Source organism: Rutilus rutilus (genome assembly GCF_951802725.1).
Source record: "Rutilus rutilus genome assembly, chromosome: 21".
In the NCBI taxonomy this organism is placed as follows: Eukaryota; Metazoa; Chordata; class Actinopteri; order Cypriniformes; family Leuciscidae; genus Rutilus; species Rutilus rutilus.
Genome location: NC_140226.1, coordinates 20556756 through 20569406, shown reverse-complemented (window position 1 = coordinate 20569406; position 12651 = coordinate 20556756). Strand labels below are relative to the sequence as shown.

The 12651-nt window shown below is 37.9% G+C and overlaps 1 protein-coding gene across 1 annotated transcript in view; it reads right to left on the bottom strand.

Annotated features, from left to right (window-relative positions):
• The window catches only part of clic4 (chloride intracellular channel 4), a 28053-nt gene that overhangs the window by 10101 nt on the left and 5301 nt on the right, over nt 1-12651 (bottom strand). The window lies entirely within an intron of this gene.

Genomic DNA, 12651 nt, shown 5'->3' with positions numbered 1-12651 from the left:
AATATGAATCCTGCATGTCACTGTGTGAATGAATGGCGCAGACGTCTGGTTTCATTTACCCCACACACACACACACACACGACGCTCGCTGTGTTTTTTAGCCTCTGCCGCCTCTCTATATGAGAACATGAATGCATGAACTTCATCTCCAGAGTCACTTCATGAGCATTTTACCGTTTCATTTGACAAAATCTATCGTCACGGTCATATCATAAACATACACAGAAACTCAAGGTCTTCATGGCAACCCATCAAAATCTAAAGTTCAGTTTAACAAAGTAATTGTGACAGAAATATATAACCTACCTAAAAAGCACCATTTATTTCATATGTATCTTTGTTCTGTTGTGCATTTTTGTTGGCCTGCTGAATGTTAAATGGATCCAATCCATGTTCATTAGAAATTGTTTGATGATGCAGCAATTAACTAGCTAGTAACTATTGTAAATAATAAAAAAAATACTAAATATCGGTATTGGCCAATAATTGTTTGTTAAAATCTTAGCAGTGCATCCCTAATACAGTATATTTATCCTGAGAGCAAAAATGGCCAATAACAGAGATCCTGTCCAATACTGAGAACAGAATTTGACTGCTCATGTGATTTTATGTGTGGCTGTCCTATTATGTTTTGTGTTTCTTTATATTCTAATGAGGGAAATGAGTGCCATTAAAAAAAAAAAAAAAGGTAAAGCATGGTTATATGCATCATGTTAAGGAATTATTTAGCAATGTATTTACTGGCATTTATTATGCCAATAAATCTAAACCTCAAATATTCAGACAACATGTGTATGTGTGAACATTTTTAAAGACATGAATTCCACAGTGGAGATCTCACCAAAGGAGCCCACCCTCCTCCTCCACATTTCTCGCCTGAAAACCACACTGCGTGTGAACTCCAACACAACATACCTTCGTGTTTTCTTTCTAGCTCTCCATTAGTCCTCCGCCAATCTCCAGAAACAAGATGCGTATGATTCAGAGCATAGAGATGTTCCTGTGTGCTTTAGCAATTCAGATTCTGCTAACTATACAATGAGCTAACAGTGAGTCTGACCTGACTTGAGAGAGAAACAGGCACCAAAATGTCTTGATCTGCCTCATATGGAGAATTTTAAGGCATCAAGGGTGCTCAACACAAAGACCATTCCAAAATAACCATTCCAGTAATATTGTAAAAATATTAATACAATTTAAAAATACCTGTTTTCTATTCTTATTTCTAAATGTAATTTATTCCTCTGATGGTAAAGCTGAATTTGCAACAGCCATTAGTCCAGTGTCACATGATCCTTTAGAAAATTATAAATATGCTGATTTGGTGCTCAAGAAAATGCACCCAATAGTCCTAATTGATGAGGAATGTTGAAAACATAATCAATGTTGAAAACAGTCGTGCCGCTTGATTCATACATTTTTTCTGAATTCTTTGAACAAACAGTTCAAAAGAACAATTTCTTTGAAATAAAATTATTTTGTACCATTATAGGCCTAAATGTTTAAATGTTTTTTGATTCATTTAATTTAATTTGTACTTGCTGAATAAAAGTATTAATTTATTTATAAATATACACACATATACACACACACTGACCTCAAACTTTGGACGTTAGTGTATTTGTGGACAATGTCTCAGTCAAAAAGATATAAATTATTATTAATTTATTAGTATTATTTTTTTAACAGGCTCTTTATCAAAAATGGTTTGCTGTATTTTTTGTGCTTTTCTATAACGCCTGTATTAAAATCACTTGAGTCGAGTTTCCAGTGCATTTCATGTTAGGTGTTACTAATGATTCATGTATGAGTTTTTAATTACAGTTAGGATGCTGCCTCGTAAGGCAGTAGGCAGAGAGATAGGTTTTGGAACAGACTAGGAGTAACGATTAGCTAGATAAACTCATTCCGTATCATTTCAGGAAGGCATTACGCAACCATAAATTGTCTGTTCTGGATTCTAGCACGTTCTCAGTTCAATAAGCCACTCAGAGCATCACTGATATCTGAATCATCTTTTATTCTTCAGCAGTGTATTGTTGTTAGCTCTCTTGTTATCTGGTTTTGCATGTTGAAAAGAATCCAGCAGTTCAATAAACAACAGATGACTTTGTTCTAGAGAGTTCTCTCTCTCTCTTTCATTCTTCCTCCATCTCTCTCCCGTCCAGACTCCCTGCTGGTATCTCTTGTTCATACACTTTCGCTCTCTGTGTGGTGAACAAAAACTTCTGTTCAGCGCTCATTGTGGCAGGTCCTTCTCCTGCGGACTCTGGGTTCATTTCGAGCAGTTTCTTTTGTTGAAAACAGGCAGATGAAGACTGAATTTGTGCCTCTTTCACATATATTAATAAGCTAACATACTCAAAACAAACCCTGCCATTCCAAAAAAATATATAATAATCAGAGGGGAGTAAGAGTCAGAGATTTAATGGCTCAAAATGATTCCTGGATTCCTGGAAGCTTTCCTGTAGCTCAAACAGTAGAGCATTGGCGCTTGCAATACCAAGGTCATGGGTTCATTTTTACAGGGAAAGCAAGAACTGATAAGAATGTAAATGTGTACTTGAAATGCAATGTAAAGTCACTTTGGATAAAAGCGTCTGCAAAATGCATAAATGTAAAATGTAAATGGATTCTGCCCAATGAAAGAGGGAACAGGAAGAGTATGTCTCATAGGGACAGGACAACGGTTTCCATAGAGACACACAAATGGTCTATCTGTCCTGTAGAGTTCAGTCTATTAGGGCTGACAATTGACTATATAAAACAACCTGTTACACAAACTCACAGCCAAAAACTGCAACATTACAAATATGGGTTATGAAGAAAAACATTAAAATCAAAGCTTATTTGCTGTGTGTGTGTCCAAAACCTTCAGCAGAAATAAAGTTAAGATTGAAGTGCAATCCTGAATGCATATAAATTTGTAGACCAAGGGTTTTCAATCTTTTAGATGCCACGGACCCCCATATGAGATCATCCTCATGTGAGGGAAGCAGCTATAAACAACACATTAGATTAATATTATAAATCTAAAGATTAGTTTCTATTAAAGTTACAATATTATATATTTTTTCTACTATAGTTATACTGTTAAAAGCATTATTCATTGGTTTAAATTTAAATCTAATTTAATAGATTAATAACTAATGTAAAAAATATAGATGTATTATATCAATGTTTCAACATTATCAATGTTGAAAACAGAACAGTAAGTTGTGCAGCTTAATATTTTTGTGGAAACAGTTATACATTTTTTCAGGATGAATAGAAAGTTTGAAAGAACAGCATTTAGGCTATTTGAACTAGAAATCATTTTATTATATTATCTATTTATTTTCAAATGTCTTTGATGTCACTTTTGATCAGTTTAATGCATCCCTGACAAATAAAAGTATTAATTTAAAAAAATCTTACTGAACCCAAACTTTTGATAGTGTATACAAAAATTAGAAAAAAGCAGATTAATATTTGTATATATGCCTTCCTGTTCTCTAGATATCACAGATAAAATATCAAAGGAATCCTGTGTGACTGATAGTGATTGGGAATGACAGAAGAAACAGAAAATCCAGTGATAAGAAAGAAAAGAAAAAAACCCAACATCTTAAGTGATTTCTTGTCTGCAAACATCAGAATATTACAGGGCCGGAGATCATTATGGCTCGGTTTGTTTACAGACAAAACCATTCAAATTTTAAGGAAGTAAAATAAATGACTAAATCAGAAATGGTTTATCACAGAGGCTAGTGTTGGGCCAATCAGTTTTCTTGTTGCAGTACCAGTAATGGCCTGCAGGTCACCACAGCTGTGGATTCCCCAGGGTGTGTTCTCTACTCATCTCCTCCATTCATCACAACAGAGAGCAAACAGACTTTCCTCACACAAAGAGGTTTAATAAGACCAATTGTTGTTATTAATGAATAAAAATCACTCAAAAGGACGTCGGCCATTGATGTCCTTGCAGAATTTTATTTAAAAGCATCTCAATTTAATTACTTAGGGGTTATAAACCAACTCCAGGTGCTTTTCAATCCAATTTCATAAAAAAATAAGCATATTACCTAAGTACAACAAATCCTTCATGTATAGTAGAGCAACAAGACAAGACAAAAAGCATGAACAAAGGAGAGCAACAGGTGGGCTTTCACAAACTTGAGAGGATTCTCTCCCGTTTAGTTGTTAAACCCCTTCCTGTCCTCATTTCTCCCCCCCTTTTTTTTTTTTTTACTCTTCCTCTTCTCTCTCACCTCCCCTTCTGCAAGGCCTCTGAGGATGGTGGGGAGGGGAGCAGAATATATTCCAGAAATGTCCGGCATGGGCTGTTGTAAGAGGGTTTTGTTTAGGTTTCGCGATGTCGACTGAGGGCAAGCATTTCCTCTGAGACAGCTGCTCACTCATCCAGTCTTTATTAAAACACATTCTATTTGACTAAAATAAGCAACAGCTACACAACACACTACTCACACCTCAAGACACGGGAACGTCTGTGCTGCATGTTTTTAATCTGTCGGTTTTGAACAGAACTGACGTTGTTCCCTTAAAATCAGAATGGTCCAAATGACCTTTTAAAGAGGCACATGGTCAAAAATGAACGGCAGCAGTGTGTTTGCATTTCTGTTTTCCATAGATGTTGCCCTCTATACACATCTCTCCATTCAAGGAGGTCTAGCTCACTCTCTGATCCATATGGATGACTCTCCAAACACAAACAGAGCCCTTTTGTTCAACACCTCTTAAAAACACATTGGGTGCATCCAAAAGAAAAGAGGGAAAAAACAGATGGCAGTCTGAGGACGTAAAAAGACAGGCTGTTTACCTTATATGGCAACACCAAAACCTCTAAAACATTTTTATCAAATTAATAAATAAACCAAAGACAGATAATAAAAGACTATTTATTGCTTTTCTGTTCTAAACTTCCCAACTCTTTATCCACTTAGCTGCTGACGTCTGACCCTCCAAAAAAGTTTTCCAACTTTCTGATTCAGTGAATCGGTTTAAAACACTAAATGTTTAGAATGTCCGAATTGTATTAAAGAGGATTATCTGGTTAATTAAATTTTTATTTAATTTTTTTACATTTTTTTAATAAAAATATACACATATAGGCTACTGTTGAAAAGGTGATTTTTTATTTTATTTATAAGTTGGAAAAGCCTGGTATGTTATCATAGGCTGCCTGCATTTATTTGATCCCAAAAAAGTGAAAAAGTAATATTGTGGATAAATTTGTAACAAAAAAAAAACGCATTTACAAGTCTTTTTTAAAATCCCTATCTCTCAGATATCATTAAAAGGTATCTAGATATATGTTTTCAGCTATATCACCCAAAAACCTAGTTCATCATCACTATGTTCCCTGCTGTTATGCTTTCAGTTGCATTATAATAATAATAATAATAATAATAATAATAATACGTTTTATTTATATAGCACCTTTCCAGGGCTCAAGGACGCTTTACAATGAACAAGCAACAATAATGGCAAGGGACAATGACAACATACAAAACAACAGTAGGTAGATGAGAGTAAAAGTACAGTAAAGGAGAATTAGGTAGATGGGGCAGCATACAGAAGAATACAATCAGACACAACGAAATGTAGTACAACTTAAGAATGGTGACATTCAGAAAATAAGTGAGTTTTGAGCATAGTTTTAAATTCGGAAATAGTATTAACACAACAGAGTGATCAGGGGAGAAAGTTCCATAGTTTGGGTGCAACAACACTGAATGATCTGCCCCCCCACTGAAGCTAGGCGATGCCGAGGGACAACGAGAAGGCTAGGGTCAGAGGATCGTAAAGAGCGAGTCGGGTGTAGGGGTGGACCAGGTTACAGAGATAGGGGGGGCAGCCAAGCTGTGCAGAGATTTAAAACAGAGCAGGAGGATTTTGAATTTAATACGGTAAGTCACTGGAAGCCAATGAAGATCGTACAAAATTGGGGTGATATGGGCAGAACGCTTGGTGTGGGTAAGTATTCTAGCAGCAGAGTTTTGAATGTATTGCAGATAGGCCAATGAAAAGGGCATTACAGTAATCAAGACGTGATGCATGGATGACAGTTTCGGCGTCTTTGATACTGATGAAGGGACGGAGCTGGGCGACGCGACGTAGATGAAAGAATGCTGATTTAGTGATAGAATTAATATGAAAAATTACATGATTTATGCCACATTCTCTCACAGGTAAATGCTAAGTATTTCTTAATAAACTGTGCAACACTGTCAGGGACAGATGAATGATTTGAACTCCCTAAAGGAGAAGCACACATAGCTACAGCTGTCCAGTGGAGACAGTGAGTCATGGTGCAGTAGCTGGTAAGTGTGTCATCGTCTCCATCTGATCTGCACTCTCTGTGAGTGATCTCATCTCTTCCAGCACAGCTCTAAAGACGTCACAGAGGGCAACTCAATCTGAATGCATGAAGGTGGAGTCTCTCTCGACTCTAATATAATATTTCACTATATTAGTGAAGACACTGCATAGACTTACTAACCCAACCCCTACCCCTAAACCTACCCATCACAGAAAAAAAAAAAAAAAAAAAAACACTAGATTTAAATAAAAACATGTTTTGACCAATTTATAAGCCTTTTTAACCAGTGAGGACCAGTAAAATGTCCTCACTAGTCGGTTTTCATAATATTTCACTGTACAAGTGTGGACATTTGGCTCTCACAAGAATAGCTAAACCTGTACACACACAGCACAGCACCCACTCCTGCCCTCTATTTCAGCCTCCCTTGTTAGGTCACACTGTGAGATTCCCACAGGACAGGAATGTGTGCGTGTGTGTCTGTGTGTGTGTGTGTGTGTCTGTGTGGCCGAGGGGAAGTGCCCAGCAGACTAAATTTAGAACCCCAAACAGCCAAACTCTTCACAGTCACAATGTGCTCATTCTCCAGCCCCTGTGCACAATCTGACCACGGTGTTACCTTATAAGGAAGGAAAGAAAAAGGGAAGGAGAAAGACAAAAAAAATAAGACATACAGAGTGAAAGAAGGATTTCCAATTACAGAGAAACAGATTGAGACACATTCATTTTTCAAATGACATTCACATCAGGAAATCTATGATTTCATGTACTGATGTATGGATGGTATTGTTGCCGACAATTTTGAGTGGGAAGAAAGTCATGCTCTCTTACAAAGTTGCTATTTAGACTCCTGGGGGGAAAAGTGTCACGGTTGAGACAAAAATATTAATCAGCATTTTAACATCGTGAAATAAGAAATATTTTTTAAGTTATTAAAACATGATTTCTGAAGACTGGAGTAATTGCTGCTGAAAATTTGGCTTTGTGATGATTACATTTCAAAATATTTAATATACTTATTTTAATAACTATACTCTTTACAAAATAAATATACTGTGAAACACAACATTACCTACCCCGTTCACGTGAAAGTAGTCTAACAAAATCACTTATGTACAGCCAACTTTCAACTGACAAAATTGTCTGTGGTCATCAACAGCATCTAACTTGTACTGAAGATAGGGCTGCACAATTAATCGAATTTCTAAAAAAAAAAAAGCTTACAATATTCTGCGTGGTGTGTTTATAGCATGTTACGTTGTGAGAGGCGAATACGACTACTTCAGATAACCCAGCACAATAGGAACTACCAGAGACGTAAGTGTACACTGAAATAAAAAGTCTCTCACCTCAGAAAAACGGACTTTCCTGTCCTCTCAGCCGCTATACTGCAGTAGCGCGCACTCTTCGAATTCCACGCGCAAATGCGGCGGAGCGCGCTGTATATCGCGTCACTATATAATGCGCAAAATAAACAAGCATTCAACGTCGTTACGTTTAAAAAAAAAAAAAAAAAAAAAAAACGCGTTGTCCAGATTCAGTATCTGCGGTCAGATGAGATGGTGTCAGGCTATATGTCAGTGTCATTATTCTATCGTTATTTTCACATCTTGTTACGAAAAAAAAATCTCTCACCTCAGAAAAACTAAATTTCATGTCCTGTCATCGTTATACTGTGCTCGTAGCCTGCACTCTTTAATTGCACGCGCAAATGCGCCGGTGCGCACTGTATCACTTCACTAAGGCCATGTCCACACTAATACGTTTTCGTTTGAAAACGCATCTTTTTCTCTCCGTTTTGGCCTTCCGTCCACACTGAGACGGCGTTTTTATTAAGGAAAACGAAGCTTTTTGAAAACGCACTCCAAAGCGTATACATTTGAAAACGCCGTTTTTGCGTTGTAGTGTGGACTGTGAAACCGGAGAGATTTAAAAACGATGACGTAATTTTAGTCATGTGACGCATATTGTACCAATAGGTATTCACGTTTATACCAGTATTGTGCCTGTTATGTGCTATTCACTTTCACACTATTGCTAAAAATATTCTACATTGCACACTCTTCATATCACAGTCCTGCAAAGATGACAGAATTTACTCACATTTGCTGTCCTGCGGTAATACATGAGAACAGTCGCGTTTTAGACCAAACATATGGTGTCTGCGTGCGACCTGGACGCATCAGTGAATGGTGAGATATTTTACTAAATAAAATTATCCTGTCAGAAGAATTGCGCGATAACTTTATTATTTATTTTTCCATCTGAATCATATCAGTGAGCGTTTGTGGGGTTTTACACATGCGCAATAAAGGTGAATTTCGCGTTTTCAGGCGTTTTTCAAAAGTTTCTCATCCACACTGAAACGTCCGAAAACGCTTGAAAACGCTAGTGTGGACGGAGAGCGTTTATAAACGAAAACGCCGTTTTCAAATGTATCCGGATTAATGTAGACGTAGCCTAAAGCGCAAAAGAAATACGAGCATGCAACGTCGTAAATTAGTAAGTAACAAAATAAAGGTAAAATACCATTAAATCAGGTTATTGGTACGTCATGTGTTTTGCATGCAGGTATGATGTTCATCCTATTTATCAGGAGCAGCTTCCATGTTTCTTTAACAGTTCTTGTAAGTATTGTGTATCACCATGGTAGCCTAACTGATGTTTCCATATAACCCCAAAATGCCACTTATTGGTTATTTCTATATTTTTATATGACTGTGATGGCTCATACCAAGATTGTATTAACAAAAACTAGTTTGGGACTGCTATTTAATAGCTTAACCTCGTAGGCCTATACTGTTTATTTATCAGTATTAGTCATATTCTTATATTTTATTATGTTAAGTAAAGGGGGACAGTACTTGTGTGTGTCAACAATTTTTGTGTAAACAAATGTATTATAATAGGCCTATATAATTCCTAAAAAGGTGGGTCGCAGCTTGATGACCATGGGGAAATGTAGGTCCCATGGCCAAACTATTCAAAACATCATTCAATGTGAATTGTGATAATCGTAATTAATAATCGCAATTACAATTTCAAGGGAATAATCGACAATTATGATTTTTGTCATAATCGTGCAGCCCTAACTGAAGCTGAAACATTTCAAAACATTCACTCAAATTGGCATCTGAAATAGGCATCTGAAATATTTATTCAAAAAGCTCAGTTTCCCTTCAAACGCTTATAATAAGGAAAACAACTGAACATTCAAAAGTGGGAAAGATACATAGACATCTAAAAATAAATATATTGGCATTTGAATTCTGCATGTTTCCAGATTCCGTGCAGGCCTCCCGTACGCTACGAAGTCTGTGCAAACATTCCCAAAACATTCCTCCTAACAAAAAAGCAGACCCCAGACTGATGACTCACAGCCACGCTCCCAGCCTGTCATCGGTCACCAACAGCACACACACACACACACACACACACACACACACACACACCAACGGACACATGCAAAGTCTCGCCTGACCTACACCACAGGTTACACAGTGTTGCACCAGCTGAATAAACAAGTGTTTTTCAAATGAACAAAAACATGGAGATCACTTTCTTTAGGAGAAGAGAGACAATCAGCTGTGAGATCTGACAAGACTAAACGCATGCAAATCAATGCCAGCTTCCAAAATGAGCTTACAGGCTAAATTACCCCATATAATAATTCAGAATCAAATCCCTCCTGCTTAGAAGAACTTGGTCAAATTTGCCTACATTTAACATTTAAAATACAATTCAAATACTGGTGTTGTTACAGGAGTCATAGTAGTACAGTGACATCCAATGTCATTATGGCACAGGACATCCACACAATCCTGGCACTGCTGACACAGCTTTACTGAACTCACAGGCATATGCCTGTTACACATGGCGGCAAAAGGCTGTCCCACACCAACACAAAGTTTGTGGTGAGTGTGTGAGTGAGTGAGTAAGTGAGCTTTATATGATTAAATACATGATATTTCATATACATCCAATAAGTTTCTTGCTTAATTTGACTTGAGGAGCATTCCCAGTAACTAAATATTTTGCATCAATCATCTGTTAAACACAAACCTCCAAGTGTACTCTGACTCGCATATTCTGTCTGCTCCAATTAAGGATGAGTGACCGACATGACAAACTTTTCATTGGTTTGAAAATAAAGGACATGCCTAGTGCCTACACAGAACCACACAGCTCCAAACAAACAGATAAAACTTCATGAAGGCTCACTATCCTGAGATGACTGCAATGCTGCTTTCTAGATATGAGCCGTCTGTGAACGTGACTGGCTGAAGGACATTAAAGAGAGAGAGAAAACAGGGGGTGAAAAGTTTGAGCCAGTATTTTGTCCTTCAGACTGTTCAGTAAGGACAGATCTCATGCAGTGAAAGCATTTGACTCTGGTGCAACTGGATCCCTGAAGGCCAAGAATGTGTCCATGTCTGTCTGCTCTAATAGTCCTGTGTCATTGTGAGAACACACGAAAACACACAAACTTTCTCTGATCAGAAAACAGACACGCCGGGGTTCTCACCAATCTTTCGGAGCATTTAAATGTCTGTGTTTAGGCTATTTAAGTTCCCATCTTGGCAGCTGATAAAAGACTGAATTGCATATTTAACCATGAGAAAAAGACTGACCACTAGTTTGGGTTAAAAATGGAAGCTGTGAGACATGAAAGGACACTCTGAGCTGTCCCATAATCCTTCTCCAAAACGCTTGAGGTTTCGACAGACATGTCACTGTCTACAGCACAGCAGATCTGAGCCTATGAACTCCTCATGAATATCAAAAAAGGTTAAACAAAACACTTCACAAGTAAGACTCAGCATATCCTGTTTATTGTCTAAGGAGCAATGGTTCCTTTAAAAACACATACGAAGCTATAAAAATAAGGCCAAACTATGTCACTGAATTTATGATTAAACTATAACTCTGCAGTCTGCAGGGAACAATCGCTAGCATCAGCTCAAACAAAAATCAAACCAAAGGCAAAACACACTGAAGTCATCTGACTCCACATGCAGCCTAAACAATAATTAATCTAAAGAGCCAATCAAAGCAGAGCAAGGGTTACTGTGGTTGCATCATCAGCACCTGGACTGTGTAAAGCACCTGAGTGACAGTGTCCTTCTGCAAAGTAAACATCACCACCGTCACATGGTGATCTGGCTCATTTTCCAGAGCTATCAACTCCATGTGCACACTGAGGTAGAGGATTGGGTAGATCATAAATGATTATAAATTGTAAAGAAAATGTGAATGAAACTCACACTGCTTCCATAAAAATGCTAGGGTGTTGTTGGTGGTTGCATAAGGGTGTGTTCACACTTGGCGGCTTTCTGCTGCTTGCAAACTGAATCTTTAGAGGAGACTTTATTTAATTTTTATGCTCTGATTGCACGTGACACGCGCGAATACACTGCAGGCTCACTCTCGCTTGTATCCAAGGTAAATCATCAACACCATCATCCCTTACATGCGTTTTATTGAACAAAATACATCGTAATCGGCTACAGCGCATGTGCATACTTTTCTTCCTAAACAAGTGCACACCTGAGTCCATGTTGCTTTCACATTCACGCGAATCACGGCAAAGTTCGAGTGCAATCGAACTCAGACTACCTCCTTCAGGTAGTCTCGGGTTCGAGCCTCGGTGCGCTCCCATGCGCTCCGATTTTTCATGCGAGCCGTGCCCCATTCCGAACTAAACTGCCGGTGTAAAAACGACCATATATGAACGCAAAATGGACCAAAGACATGTAAACGAACTAAGAACGTGTAGTGATGTCACAAAATGCAACCCTAAAAAGGACAGAATGCTCAAGCATACCCGTTTTGCCATCACAGTTTGGTAAAGGCATCAGAACGGCGTCTCCTCGTGGCAAATCTTCGTTTGTATGTGTGACGGAGGAATTCCTGCTGCTGTTTTGACTCCTTTACAAATTTTTAAGCTCTTCACAAGCTGGTCAAAATACCATCATATGTAGGCTACGCACACACAACGAGCGCATTTATCCCAGCACACACCATTGTTTTGGATGTTTGGTAAGTAAAATATACGCCATAAAAGCCGACCAATCAGGTTGTGAACTTATTCCTATGCCTTTAGGTTCGGTGTTAAAAATGCCACTGTAAACGCTAAGCGGACCAGGACAATGGCTGCATCTAAATATCCTGCTCTAAAGATCTGTAATTTACCACACTTCTAGATATTGAAGTCTGACATCTGATCTGATAACCATAAGATCTGCAAATCCTTCCGCCGTCCAAGGCTTCATTACTGCTGCATCATACTCTAGAGAAGTCACATCAATTTAATAGACACATGATCCCAT